Raw genomic sequence first — 15,107 nt, forward strand, 5'->3', positions numbered from 1 at the left:
CGCGCCCAGTCATGTGGAAGGTCCGCGTTTCCCAAGCGTGAGTCCAGTATTTAATAACTCATATATCACAAAACCACCACTTAGGAAGAACAGCATGCATGTATGCATCACCCAGTTAGTCCGTCAGGAGTAGTCTACTGGAGTTTTTGGACATTGTCAATGGGAAACATCGGTAGGCTACTTTGTATTGACTATTTGTTGAATGATCTATACATTGTTAAAAACAATCGTAGTGGACTTTAGATGGACAATAAAAAATGCAAGCGGACACAAACTGAGCACAATACAATGGTGTGTCTTCTTATTCACAACGCTTTAAAGCCAAACTAATAAATTAGGGAACTAACACAAAAATATATACATGTATAGGCTACTTAATTTGAAATTAATACATTTGCAAATAAATCCTTAGTGCGGCGCACTGGGCTGCTTATTCCTTAACCCAACATTCAAAAAATAGACTCTAAAATATGAAGGAGACAGAAGCTCTGGCTTTGATAGCTCGTGTTAAATTCATCCTGAGCGATCTAGAAAAAAAATGAATATTTTACCTTGTAATGTCGATCTTAATGCGTGGACTTTCTTCCTGCGCTGTGTGAGTCTGTCGGTGTTCAATGACAAGCACTGAGTCAAATATGAACAGGGCAAACGCTGTTATCGCATCTCTCTCGCTCGCTCTCTCCCTTTCCCTCTCTCTCCCATAATAAAACGACTGTTTTAAAATCCCTCATCACGTACTCACTCTCCCTCGCTCTCGGCAGTCTGCAGCCTATCACAACAATCATGACAACTATCTCTTACAGAAATCCGATGTATAATAGAAAATAAATCCTATAATTTTGCAATCATCACAATTTACAACATCATTACTCCCTTATTATGGTAATAGACTATCGGGTGAGTGCAGTTCTTTGCATTTCCCCCCACATTTATATAATTTCTCTTAGGCAAGACAGCACAACAGAAACATTATGTGAGTCCAATATTAAAGAGACTATCCCTCCTCTATCAGAAGCAGAACTGAGCCAGTCAAAGCATAAATGGACATATTTATCCACGCGGGAATGTTTGGTGTTGCTGCCAAGGCTTCCTCTGTGTGTGTGTGTGTGTGCATGTGTCTGTGTATCTGTTGAGCTTTGAAGGGCACTGTTTTAAAAAAGAGAAAAAGAAAAGTGATGGAGTCTCTGACCCACGTCGTCCTTCAGCTCCAGTATCACCTCCTTTATGCCTGACAATTGTTTAAAAACATCCTAACTTGCATATCACAACAGAACAGAAAATGTATGTCAATGTTATCCGGCACTTAAATAGATAGTTCACCCAAAAATACACAATCCATTATCATTTACTCACCCTCATGAGGTTCCAAACCTGTATGAACACAAAAGACAATATTTTGAAGAACGTTTCAACTATTTTTATTAATACAATGAAAGTCAAAAGAGCCTAAAACAACATTGGACCACTTGGACTTTCTTTAAAACACTAACGGTGCAGTCACATCAGCAACATTTGGTTACACTTTATTTTAATGTCCTTGTTACAGTGTAATTATACATTTAAGTAGCCTACTGAGTAATAATAATTAACATGTACTAAAGGAAATTATTTTGCCCTCATGCGAAATTACCAAATGCATGGATTTCTACTGAAATAACTGGATTTTGCCCACGAAAATTTGCACGGCACTGGTCATACCTTAGGACTTAAGAAATTCAACAGGTTTGGAACAAAGTGAGGAATAGTAAATGATAACAGAATTTTCATTTTTGAGTGAACGATTCCCTCAACTATGGGAAGCAATGACAGTGGGAAAATCAGCCGAGACAGTTATTTCTGAGTCTTCTGACAACACAAAAAAGCACAGACTTACAGCCAAGAAAACACGAGGCACAATTTCTGATATCTCCCGTCCTCCGTCTCCGACGAGCATGTTGTCTCTCTCCACCTGTCTACCTGTAGCTGCTGTCAATGACAATACTGAGGCTTCGCCCATAAGGCCTCCTCGCCTTGATCTTCTGCTGACATTTACCATTTGAAGTCCTGTCCTAAGCAGCAGACAATATCACAAACACGCTGACTCCTTCCGCAATTGTGCTGGCGTGTGGGTGTGTGGACGTGTTTGATCCGGGGACGGTTTGTTGTTGAGAGGGCGATGCATTCAAAAAGTTTCACGTTAGTGAGGGGTGAGGAGGATTATTTGCGCTCGAGCGGCGGGTTGTAAATAATAAATGTGCTGGTGCAGACCTCTGTGAAATATTTTCCGCATGTTTTTCTTCTTTTCCAGCGGCTATCGTGCCCTCATCGGATCTGTTACTCTACCGACCGCTGTATATTGAACAGTCAGATAGGAATAGGGGAAAGCTTCTTAGAGGAGATCTCACTGAATCGGACACATTTAAACATGCTGACCTGTCTCTTGACCCTTCACAGCTCCCGAACAGGGCCAGGGGCTGATGATGTCAGCAGAGCGGGAGGTCACAGGGTCAAATTCCCTCACACTGTAAAAAAAATGTCCATCTAACTTCAACTTAAAAACTTATGTTCAGCTGCGGCCTTACATTTTTTGACTATACAAGTAATTTCGACTTAAATTATATTTGGAAATTGAGTTTAAAAAAATGGTGAAATGTATTTATAAAATATTATTAAAGTTGAAATTACTTGTACAGCCAAGATGAGTCAAAATTAAGTTGAAATTGGTTAAATTATTACAATGAGTTAAAGTAATGGAAAAACATATGCTGCCATGATGTATTGATCGTAGCTCTTGGAATGTCATGGTGCTCTTGTGTTCATATTACACTTTTTTCTTTTTTTTCTTTTTTGGGAGAGGGAAAAGCTGTTAAAAGTAGTGTGCTTAAAGTAATAGAAGCAATTTTCTATAGCTATAAAAAATGTGCACATTATCTGCCACACAATCAGTTCATGGTAATGAACAGCACTGGTAATCATCATTAACCGAGTCAAGAGAATAATCTAGACAAGAAGATTTTACAGTTGTTTAGATAAATATTTAGAGATGGAGATAGATGGAAAGTGGGAACCGTAAAACATTAAAGCACTGAAAATTTGTTATTCTACACGTCACGTCTTTGTAATGAGAAAACCTTGATCTCTTGTTCTCGCCACGTGAGAACATTTTATACAAATTAGAAACTGTGTACTGAAAACTAGAAAATGTATCGCTGTCCTCAAAATAGGTCTATTTTGTCCTCACTAATGTGCTCTGTCTTACGTGGCTGGCAGGCCAAGAGGGGTGCAATTTAAGGTGTATTCAAGACGTTGGCTGCCTTGAATAAATTGGGATCTATTTTCCTGACATCTGTTCTTTTAGAAAGATCATTACTTTGATCTTTTTAAACTTTACCACAAGAGAGGGTTCTGAGACTTGTTACTTTGCACTCTTTCGTTTAATTCCCTAGCATAACATATCCTGTCACTCCTCTACTTTCTCCATCTGTCCCTTCACTTTGCCTCTCCGTTTCTTAACCCTCATTCTCACATTTTCTGCAAAAAATATATCTGTGAATTAAAGTGAATCTAAAGTGAATTAAAGAAATAGTTCACCCCAAAACGACCATATGTTTTTCAGCCTCATGTCATTCCAAATCTCTATGAGTTTCTTTCTTCTGCGGAACAAAGAACATTTATTACTGTCGATTATATAAGAATTTATACCTTTCACCTTGCCAGTCACCTTTAGCTTTGCTAAATCGTTTTATGGCAATATTCTCAGTAAAGCTGCTTAGTAACAATATGCTTAATAAACAGACATGTAAATTGAAACTGTTTCTGTTTTGTTTTTGTTTTTTTCCTTACATAAATAGTGGATAGAAGAAGATACGCTGTCTCCTTAATACAAAGTAAGTAAATATTGTCCAGATAATACTTATATAAATACTTATATAATATATATAAAGCTGGATTATTTACTTTGTTTGTGTGTGTGTATAATAGACTATTATGTTGTTTGCAAAAGTAAATATTTAAGTTTTATATTGTAGTTTACTGAAGTTAGGAAAAAAATCTCAAGTATATATATATATATATACACACACAGCGGGGAGAACAAGTATTTGATACACTGCCGATTTTGCAGGTTTTCCCACTTACAAAGCATGTAGAAGTCTGTAATTTTTATCATTGGTACTCTTCAGCTGTGAGTGACGGAATCTAAAACAAAAATCCAGAAAATCACATTGTATGATTTTTAAGTAATTAATTTGCATTTTATTGTTATAAGTATTTGAAAAGCAGAACTTAATATTTGGTACAGAAACCTTTGTTTGCAATTACAGAGATCATACGTTTCCTCTAGTTCATGACCAGGTTTGCACACACTGCAGCAGGGATTTTGGCCCACTCCTCCATACAGACCTTCTCCAGATCCTTCAGGTTTCGGGGCTGTCGCTGGGCAATACGGACTTTCAGCTCCCTCCAAAGATTTTCTATTGGGTTCAGGTCTGGAGACTGGCTAGGCCACTCCAGGACCTTGAGATGCTTCTTACGGAGCCACTCCTTAGTTGCCCTGGCTGTGTGTTTTTGGTCATTGTCATGTTGGAAGACCCAGCCACGACCCATCTTCAATGCTCTTACTGAGGGAAGGAGGTTGTTGGCCAAGATCTCGCGATACATGGCCCCATCCATCCTCCCCTCAATACGGTGCAGTCGTTCTGTCCCCTTTGCAGAAAAGCATCCCCAAAGAATGATGTTTCCACCTCCATGCTTCACGGTTGGGATGGTGTTCTTGGGGTTGTACTCATCCTTCTTCTTCCTCCAAACACAGCGAGTGGAGTTTAGACCAAAAAGCAATATTTTTGTCTCATCAGACCACATGACCTTCTCCCATTCCTCCTCTGGATCATCCAGATGGTCATTGGCAAACTTCAGATGGGCCTGGACATGCGCTGGCTTGAGCAGGGGGACCTTGCGTGCGCTGCAGGATTTTAATCCAAAACTAACAGGTCTGTGAGAGCCGGAATTCTTACTGGTCGGTAGGTGATCAAATACTTATGTCATGCAATAAAATGCAAATTAATTATTTAAAAATCATACAATGTGATTTTCTGGATTTTTGTTTTAGATTCCGTCTCTCACAGTTGAAGTGTACCTATGATAAAAATTACAGACCTCTAGTCTACATGCTTTGTAAGTGGGAAAACCTGCAAAATCGGCAGTGTATCAAATACTTGTTCTCCCCACTGTATATACAGGGTGGGCCATTTATATGGATACACCGTAATAACATGGGAATGGTTGGTGATATTAAAGTCCTGTTTGTGGCACATTAGTATATATTAGTACACACCACCCATCTTGAGGAGTTTGCCCCCTCACATATACTAATGTGCCACAAACAGGACTTTAATATCACCAACCATTCCCATGTTATTACGGTGTATCCATATAAATGGCCCACCCTGTATATATATATATATATATATACACAGTACGGTGCTGCATTTGAACGGATTAATGCATAAAGATGGGCATCGGCCAGCTTTTTGATGCTGCGCTGCCTTCCCGGGATGATGTTGACGCTTGACGTCAGTGTTGCACAGACAAGTGGATCTGTACCGTGAGTCGCTTGCTGTGTGAGGAGAGTGAGTCGCCAGCTGAGGGAAGTGAGTCACTCGCTGCGTGAGGAGAGTGAGTCGCTCGCTGCGTGAAGAGAGTGAGTCGCCAGCTGAGGAAAGTGAGTCGCTCGCTGCGTGAGGAGAGTGAGTCGCCAGCTGAGGAAAGCGAGTCGCTCCCTGCATGAGGAGAGTGAGTCGCCAGCTGAGGAAAGTGAGTCGCTCGCTGCGTGAGGAGAGTGAGTCGCCAGCTGAGGACAGCGAGTCGCTCCCTGCGTGAGGAGAGTGAGTCGCTCGCTGTGTGAGGAGAGTGAGTCGCCAGCTGAGGAAAGTGAGTCGCTCGCTGCATGAGGAGAGTGAGTCACCAGCTGAGGAAAGTGAGTCGCTCGCTGCGTGAGGAGAGTGAGTCGCCAGCTGAGGAAAGTGAGTCGCTCGCTGCGTGAGGAGAGTGAGTCGCCAGCTGAGGAAAGTGAGTCGCTCGCTGTGTGAGGAGAGTGAGTCGCCAGCTGAGGGCTATGTGAGGAGAGTGAGTCGGGAAAGCGGTGCTGCATTTGAACGGATTAATTTGCATAAAGATGGGCATCGGCCAGCTTTTTGATGCTGCGCCGCCTTCCCGGGATGATGTTGACACTTGACGTCAGTGTCGCACGGACAAGTGGATCTGTACCGTGAGTCGCTTGCTGTGTGAGGAGAGTGAGTCGCCAGCTGAGGGAAGTGAGTCGCTCGCTGCGTGAGGAGAGTGAGTCGCTTGCTGCGTGAAGAGAGTGAGTCACCAGCTGAGGAAAGTGAGTCACTCGCTGCGTGAGGAGAGTGAGTCACTCACTGCGTGAGGAGAGTGAGTCGCCAGCTGAGGAAAGTGAGTCGCTCGCTGCGTGAGGAGAGTGAGTCGCCAGCTGAGGAAAGTGAGTCACTCGCTGTGTGAGGAGAGTAAGTCGCCAGTTGAGGAAAGTGAGTCGCTCGCTGCGTGAGGAGAGTGAGTCGCCAGCTGAGGAAAGTGAGTTGCTCGCTGCGTGAGGAAAGTGATTTGCTCGCTGCGTGAGGAGAGTGAGTCGCTCGCTGAGGAAAGTGAGTCACTCGCTGTGTGAGGAGAGTAAGTCGCCAGTTGAGGAAAGTGAGTCGCTCGCTGCGTGAGGAGAGTGAGTCGCCAGCTGAGGAAAGTGAGTTGCTCGCTGCGTGAGGAAAGTGAGTTGCTCGCTGCGTGAGGAGAGTGAGTCGCTCGCTGTGTGAGGAGAGTAAGTCGCCAGCTGAGGAAAGTGAGTCGCTCGCTGCGTGAGGAGAGTGAGTCGCCAGCTGAGGAAAGTGAGTCGCTCGCTGCGTGAGGAGAGTGAGTCGCCAGCTGAGGAAAGTGAGTCGCTCCCTGCGTGAGGAGAGTGAGTCGCCAGCTGAGGAAAGTGAGTCGCTCGCTGTGTGAGGAGAGTGAGTCGCTCGCTGTGTGAGGAGAGTGAGTCGCCAGCTGAGGAAAGTGAGTCGCTCGCTGCGTGAGGAGAGTGAGTCGCCAGCTGAGGAAAGTGAGTCACTCGCTGTTTGAGGAGAGTAAGTCGCCAGTTGAGGAAAGTGAGTCGCTCGCTGCGTGAGGAGAGTGAGTCGCCAGCTGAGGAAAGTGAGTTGCTCGCTGCGTGAGGAGAGTGAGTCGCTCGCTGTGTGAGGAGAGTGAGTCGCTCGCTGCGTGAGGAGAGTGAGTAGCTCGCTGCGTGAGGAGAGTGAGTCGCCAGCTGCGTGAGGAGAGTGAGTTGCCAGCTGAGGAGAGTGAGTCGCTCGCTGCGTGAGGAGAGTGAGTCGCTCGCTGCGTGAGGAGAGTGAGTCGCCAGCTGCGTGAGGAGAGTGAGTTGCCAGCTGAGGAGAGTGAGTTGCTCGATGCGTGAGGAAAGTGAGTTGCTCGCTGCGTGAGGAGAGTGAGTCGCTCGCTGTGTGAGGAGAGTAAGTCGCCAGCTGAGGAAAGTGAGTCGCTCGCTGCGTGAGGAGAGTGAGTCGCCAGCTGAGGAAAGTGAGTCGCTCGCTGCGTGAGGAGAGTGAGTCGCCAGCTGAGGAAAGTGAGTCGCTCGCTGCGTGAGGAGAGTGAGTCGCCAGCTGAGGAAAGTGAGTCGCTCCCTGCGTGAGGAGAGTGAGTCGCCAGCTGAGGAAAGTGAGTCACTCGCTGTGTGAGGAGAGTGAGTCGCTCGCTGTGTGAGGAGAGTGAGTCGCCAGCTGAGGAAAGTGAGTCGCTCGCTGCGTGAGGAGAGTGAGTCGCCAGCTGAGGAAAGTGAGTCACTCGCTGTTTGAGGAGAGTAAGTCGCCAGTTGAGGAAAGTGAGTCACTCGCTGTTTGAGGAGAGTAAGTCGCCAGTTGAGGAAAGTGAGTCGCTCGCTGCGTGAGGAGAGTGAGTCGCCAGCTGAGGAAAGTGAGTTGCTCGCTGCGTGAGGAAAGTGAGTTGCTCGCTGCGTGAGGAGAGTGAGTCGCTCGCTGTGTGAGGAGAGTAAGTCGCCAGCTGAGGAAAGTGAGTCGCTCGCTGCGTGAGGAGAGTGAGTCGCCAGCTGAGGAAAGTGAGTCGCTCGCTGCGTGAGGAGAGTGAGTCGCCAGCTGAGGAAAGTGAGTCGCTCGCTGCGTGAGGAGAGTGAGTCGCCAGCTGAGGAAAGTGAGTCGCTCGCTGTGTGAGGAGAGTGAGTCGCTCGCTGTGTGAGGAGAGTGAGTCGCCAGCTGAGGAAAGTGAGTCGCTCGCTGCGTGAGGAGAGTGAGTCGCCAGCTGAGGAAAGTGAGTCACTCGCTGTGTGAGGAGAGTAAGTCGCCAGTTGAGGAAAGTGAGTCGCTCGCTGCGTGAGGAGAGTGAGTCGCCAGCTGAGGAAAGTGAGTTGCTCGCTGCATGAGGAGAGTGAGTCGCTCGCTGTGTGAGGAGAGTGAGTCGCTCGCTGCAGGAGGAGAGTGAGTAGCTCGCTGCGTGAGGAGAGTGAGTCGCCAGCTGCGTGAGGAGAGTGAGTTGCCAGCTGAGGAGAGTGAGTCGCTCGCTGCGTGAGGAGAGTGAGTCGCTCGCTGCGTGAGGAGAGTGAGTCGCCAGCTGCGTGAGGAGAGTGAGTTGCCAGCTGAGGAGAGTGAGTCGCTCGCTGCGTGAGGAGAGTGAGTTGCCAGCTGAGGAGAGTGAGTCGCTCGCTGCGTGAGGAGAGTGAGTTGCTCGCTGCGTGAGGAGAGTGAGTCGCCAGCTGAGGAGAGTGAGTAGGCTATATAGATCCACCACCGGCATATCAGTGGGGAATCTCAGTAGCTAGTGGCTATAGTAAAGTGACTTCCCACGTCATTAGTCCTATTTTTGGACCTTCCTGTCCGCCATACTCCCATATTCACACCGGAGTCTCAGGAATATCTAAAACAAACATCTAACACACACAGGCCAATCTGATGTTTTCATTCCTACTCATATTTCCCATGGATCTCTCTCTCTCTGCCTCTCTCCAGCGCTCCCTCCTCCTCTCATCTCCCTTCCTTTTCTCTTTCTACCAGATGGCTGACCCATCTGCTCCCTCTCTCTTGCTATCCCTGCCTTTACCTCGATCTCCATCTCTCCTGATATACCCCTTGGCTTTTGGAGTGTAGATCCAAACCACATAGTTCATACATTTCATAAATGTCAAAGTCACAACAAATTAACCCCAAGGTTACACATAGACACCACAGCCTCAAGGATGGGAGAAAGAAGGAGAGAATAATCTATGTTTTGAATCTCTTTGGCTTTATCTCAAGCGTCTCTCATGCTGCGTCATGCTGCATATCTCAAGCGGCGTGTTGGGCTATAAGCTGATCTGATCGTAGTGAGGTTTTCCATCTTTGCCAAAAATGTCTCTCTTTCCCTCCATACGCAATTTTAGCCTCCATAATCTGTTTGTGTAAGCAGGGTTTCAGAGTATCCACCTAGGTTGTTCCAGACATAAAATGCTCAAGTCATACTTATTTATTTAAAGGAATAGTTCACCCAAAATAATGAAAATTCTGTGGTTCATTCAAATCAACTACGACTAGTTTTTTTCCCAGGAGGAAAGAAAAAAAACTCTTTTCCATACAGTTACAGTAAATGGTGACTGAGACTTTCAAGTTTCAAAAAGGGCATAAAAGCATAATTCGGTTCTCAAGTTCAAATTAATAAGCAGGGGAGGATACGTGAATAACGACTTAAATTTTGGAATGTTCCTCACACAAAGCTGTCGTATGACTTAGACTTAGATGACTTAGATGACTTAGAATATAGTGCATGAGTCATATGAACCTCTTTTATAATGCTTTTGTTTCCTTTTTAAAGCTTGGAAGCCTCACTGCCCATGAGGACTAATTGCATGGAGAAAAGTAGGCCTACCTAATTCATCAATTTTGTGTTTAATGGAAGAAAGAAAGTCATACAAATTTGGAATGACATGAGGTTAATTATTTTTAGGTGAACAAGTTTCCTAATTATATCCCTGAGGACCACTTTTCATGTAACTGTAAAGTTTCTTTTTCATCCTAAAAAGAACCATAATTTAGTTTTTCACTGCCATTTTCCACCCTGTTTTTTACACTGGTTTATAAAAATATCTCCTCTGAAATGAATGGTTAGTATAAGACAAGATGATCATGGATCTTGTATTAAAAAAATGGCGATGTGACATGATGACATGACTTAACTGAAATGGCGACATGACATGACTTCACTGAAATGGCAACATGGCAAGTCTTAAAGGGATGGTTCGGAGTAAAGTCAACTTTTACATGCTTTTCCCAAATCACTGAAGTGACCTCGACGTCCGGGTTAACGGTAGCATGAGCCATCAGTCAAGTGTTATTTAAATAAACTCCTGATGTACTTACAAACTTTCCAATGCCTCGTTTTATAAAAACGAGGGGGGCAAAGGTCACTAGGTTGATTTCACTCCGAACCATCCCTTTAACTAAAATGGAAACATGACATGACTTAACTGAAATGGCAACATGATATGACTTAACTGAAATGGCGACATGACATGACTTAACTGAAATGGCAACATGACATGACTTAACTGAAATGGCAACATGACATGACATGATAAAGACACAGATTCAAATCCTATACGCTTAACTTTTCAATAAACTATTTAATTGTGTTTGTCTTATGATTTTACTGACCTGAAGCATAATTTTATTTAAATAATATCCATCTCCCTCTTTGTTCGGGTTCTGGAAGCTGTGGAGACTTAGTGTGAGACAGTTGGAGAAGTGTGATGACGAGGTGGCCAACCTGCAGTGAGAAAAGTATACAGAGCATAAAGAACATCTTCAAACATATATCACTATCAGAAGCCACAATCCTGTAAAACTGTGGTTAATCTGCAATAGATAAGTGAACACTGCGGAGGCCAGAAGCTTCCTATGATGATAGGACGAAGCTTTCCATATCCTTGTAATCGTTTAGCACTGATATATATTATTTTTTTGACATAAGAAAGCTGCAGACATTCAGAACAAGCTGTTTTTGCGGTTTAGTTTTAATAAAGCAAATTCAATAAAGGACAATAAAGCAATTTTGAGTCCCAAAAATTATAACATGTTTCATTGTACAAAAAGCTCTTTAATATAAACAATCAAAGGAAAATTATCCTCAACAGTATGCTGGAAAAAGGGAATTCATGGAATTTGTGAAAGCCTTAGAACAAATATATACAGTGACTACAAAAAATACTTGAACACTTAAATTACAATTACAATGTATACATGTTTTTGCACTATATATAACAAAATATCAAAATAAATGGCATTACTTTTAAAGAAATATCGCACAGACGCACTTTTCAATCAAAACACTTGAAGCAGCAATAAAGTTATGTTCAGTAGATTGAATAGATGTTGTTCAAATTGAATACAAAAAGTCTTGGACAATTGTGTAGAACTACACCGGTGGATACTCTGCTAGGACATGTGTGTGAACTTTCGTTCTGAGAAAAGCATTAGTGTCATTTGTTTCCAGATGTCATTGATATTTTGCATACTGCAATGAAAGTCAGACATTTTTGTGACTTAAATGTTCAAAAGCTTTTTGGGGCCACCGTATTTGTAAATGTATTCTTTGAATGCTTAAGTTGATTTGGAAAAAAGCACCTGCCAAATTTTGTTAAATGAATATAGCCTACACTACTGTTCACAACTTTGGAGTTAGTAAGATTTTTTCATGTTTTTGAAAGAAGTCTCTTATGCTCACAGAGGCTCAACTTATTCTATCAAAAATACAGTAAAAACAGTAATATTGTGAAATAATATTGTGGTTTAAAATAACTGTTTTCTATTTTAGCATATTTGAAAATTTAATTTAATTTTCAGTAGCAATTACTCCAGTCTTTAGTGTCACATGATCCTTGAGAAATCATTCTAATATGCTGATTTAGTGCTCATGAAATAACATTGTGCAAAAACCAAGATATTTTTTTTTTCAGGATTCTTTGATGAATAGAAAGTTCAAAAGAAGTTGAAATTGAAATGAAAGTCTCGTCGCAAAGTCACAGAAATTACTTTTGATCCATTTCATTTGTCCTTGCTGAATAAAGTATTCATTTTTTTGTTTTGTTTTACGTACTGACCCCAAAAAGGTAGTGTAGCTGGTAAGCTTATTCATATTTTCTGGAACAGAAGGTCATCTATAGGAGAATAAAGAGCAAAAAGCTTCTGTTTACATCACATCTGCATCATAAGTCAAATGTCAGAACAATTACCCACTTCCAGGTCAATTTAGCCCATTTACACCAGTGGTGATAATGAAACTAGATGGACAGTGACAACATCTATACCCTCGAGACACAATTTCCCAAGTATTCAGCAGTGCTTCCATGGAGTCTGAGACACCTGCGCACTTCAGTCTCCAGTCTCCCGTCTCCAGTATCGGCCTCTGCTCATGAGAGCCACTCCAGCTGTCTCGAGCATATTGAAGGAGGAGGAGGATGAGGAGCATGATGAAGCAGGGAACGTCTGCCCCTTCATCTCTTTTCCCACGCTGACGCATCAGTTAGGCATCCGGAGGCATTCAGCTCGAGGCTTGGTATCCAGCCCAGGCCTTATGGTGTTCCTGAGAGCTCCCAGCGCAGGACAGATTTGCCAATTAATAAGATGAAAGCCAAGTCTACATGGGCACGATCACAGCAAAGAATTACCGAAGTCAGGTGATGCAAACAAACAAACCGTTGAGATTAGAACTGAAGCAGACATCGAGCTGTAAGTGGATGCATGGCGGGTCGTATACGGCAGAGAACGATTGTGCACATCTTCAGCAGACACAGGGACTCAGTAAAACTAATTAAAGCTGCAAATGGGAATGAAGACAGAAGCGGCAAGGGTGCGAAGCAGTGGTAAACAGCAGATTAGGAGTCATTCTGTCTTTATTAAACCTCATCTCTCTGAAAGGGACACTCTAGTTATCACATACACACACCCGCTAAGCACTACACTGTGATTTAACAACACAATTAATTACAACACAGATGCACTACCAGACACTTAATATCTACTAATAAGGTAAATAAATCTGAGAGCTGAAGGAATACACCCTGTATGATTTCTCTCAAATACCCACGGGGTGCAACAGTCCAGATCTTCTCATAAGATACAGAGACACACACAGCCAAGACGCTACAAGTAATAAACCTGTCCTTGATTTACTGGATGAGATGAGCCAGCATTGGCTAAAATAAATCTTCTCAAGGTAAGGCTGGATCAGCTACTTGATTGCGGGATTCTGTCTTAAGGAGTTTCATGGGGCAAAACAAAAACATATTTTAGAAAAACAAGAGAACATAGTAGTGACAAAAAAATCCTGCCCTTAAAAAAAAAAAAAAAAAAACCTTTTCTGGAGCTTTTCTCATTCATGGGATTTCAAATAGTCTCATCGCATCTTATTTCTACCACTTTTATGATTTAGATTTAAGTGATCCCAAAAGGGCTTTTCTAACTGTGCTTAGCCCTGGGTTATCATCGTTCTGAACCCCACTTTTAATCCCGGGTAAAAGAACATTTTACACTTGTTATTTGGAATTGGGGTTAGCACCGCTTTTTACACGGGGGTTATGAAACCCTGCTCCATAGCAATGTTAGCACCGCTTTTGCATAATATGCAATGAGCTTTTATATAAACTGGTCACGTGCTGCACTCGTCCTAACAATGACACTGACACAGCAAATATGCAAATAAGGATGTTAACCAAGGGTTTAGGAATGTATGGTGTGAAACATCTTGCTTATAAATACCCATGGGATTAATTGTTAACCCTGTGTAAATTATGAGCAATGTGAAACGTGAAGCAAGATAACCCAGGATTCCATTTACCCGGGGTTTAGAATGACCCAGGGTTAACTTTTTCACATGTGAAAAACCCCAAAAAGTTCTAGCCACAATTAAAAATGACTGAATGTCATTACATTAACGAAATACGAAGCTAAATTTGAATAAATATAGCACAAGCACAAAAAAGGAAGTTTGTTAAGTGGTATAATTATTTTATAATTATATTACATTAATTATGTTTTAAGATAAATTAAGACAAAGGTACTTTGACACTTTTGAAGTGTCGGAATATGTTTACAGTTAATATGATGTACAGCAGGAAAGGAAGTAGACCACATGTGATTTTTTTTTTTTTTTTTTTTTACATTTTGGTGGAAAATCTGGGGAGTGAATTTAAACATGGTAAAGCTCATGGTAGATGAACGCATTATCAAATTAGCTAAAATACTTAATAAAGAATTGTGCGAGGGACAGGGAACATGTAAAACTACTCTATGTAAATGATGGATGTATTTGCAGGGGGCACAGATTATGTGTGGGCACAAACACTGAAGTTAGAAAACATCACTTAGTTTGATATTTTGTTATTTGCTGTAATGGCATACATTTTTCGTGTAGCTTTAGGGGCACTGTATAACAGTCTCTGCCAGAGGCATTTTCTCCAAAGAGGCAAAAAAATATGGATAAGAAAATAATGGACACTGCAGAAATAAAACAAAATGAATATTACAAAATATTAGATTAAATAATGCGTACAGCAACTGTGCAACACAGACAAGTTTCACATGGAGACAACTTCACTTTAAAGACAAGACACAGGCGAAAAGTCAAGTGAGAGGAGGCAGTGCCACAGTCACGCTTTGATTGGCCTTTTACCCTGTCATTGTGATAATGTGCGCCTATTATGTACTCTTTATCACTGATTGGCTTATTACACTGTCAGTGCAACAAAGGCCAAATTTCATGTTGACAATCAGTCTACAAATCGGCCCGAATAGGTCCACTCGCCGAAAAAAGAAAAAAAAACAGCTGTCACTGGAGCAGGACAGTGCATATAAGTACCTTAAAGCAGTATCGGCTCCTGACCGTACATTTAGGTAGGGAAGATTCTGGGTCTTAGCACTAGCTTATGATAAACATTTTGTAAGCTTAATATTCTAATCGTTGAACACGTGCAGAACACTTGGCAGAGGTTGCGTTATTCAGCCTGAGGGTGGCTTTCTAATATTGATTGACAGGCTTTAAGTACACATGACACACATAGAATGCTATCTTAGAATTGCCTTAATAGG

The 15,107-nt window shown here is 42.5% G+C and overlaps 1 protein-coding gene across 3 annotated transcripts in view; it reads right to left on the reverse strand.

Moving 5' to 3' along the window:
- cdh24b (cadherin 24, type 2b) overlaps nt 1-10,781 on the reverse strand; it is a 146,792-nt gene extending 136,011 nt beyond the window's left edge. For 2 of the 3 annotated variants that reach the window (XM_084120417.1, XM_084120419.1), the window contains exon 1: nt 552-656. The gene's annotated coding sequence lies outside the window, so the exon portion shown is untranslated. Of the gene's footprint in view, nt 1-551; nt 657-1,353; nt 1,372-10,676 lie in introns of those variants that run through there. The other variant, XM_084120418.1, reaches the window with a different exon arrangement.
- Nucleotides 10,782-15,107: the final 4,326 nt, after the last annotated feature.

The sequence above is a fragment of the Abramis brama genome, assembly GCF_963993115.1.
Source record: "Abramis brama genome assembly, chromosome: 7".
In the NCBI taxonomy this organism is placed as follows: domain Eukaryota; kingdom Metazoa; phylum Chordata; class Actinopteri; order Cypriniformes; family Leuciscidae; genus Abramis; species Abramis brama.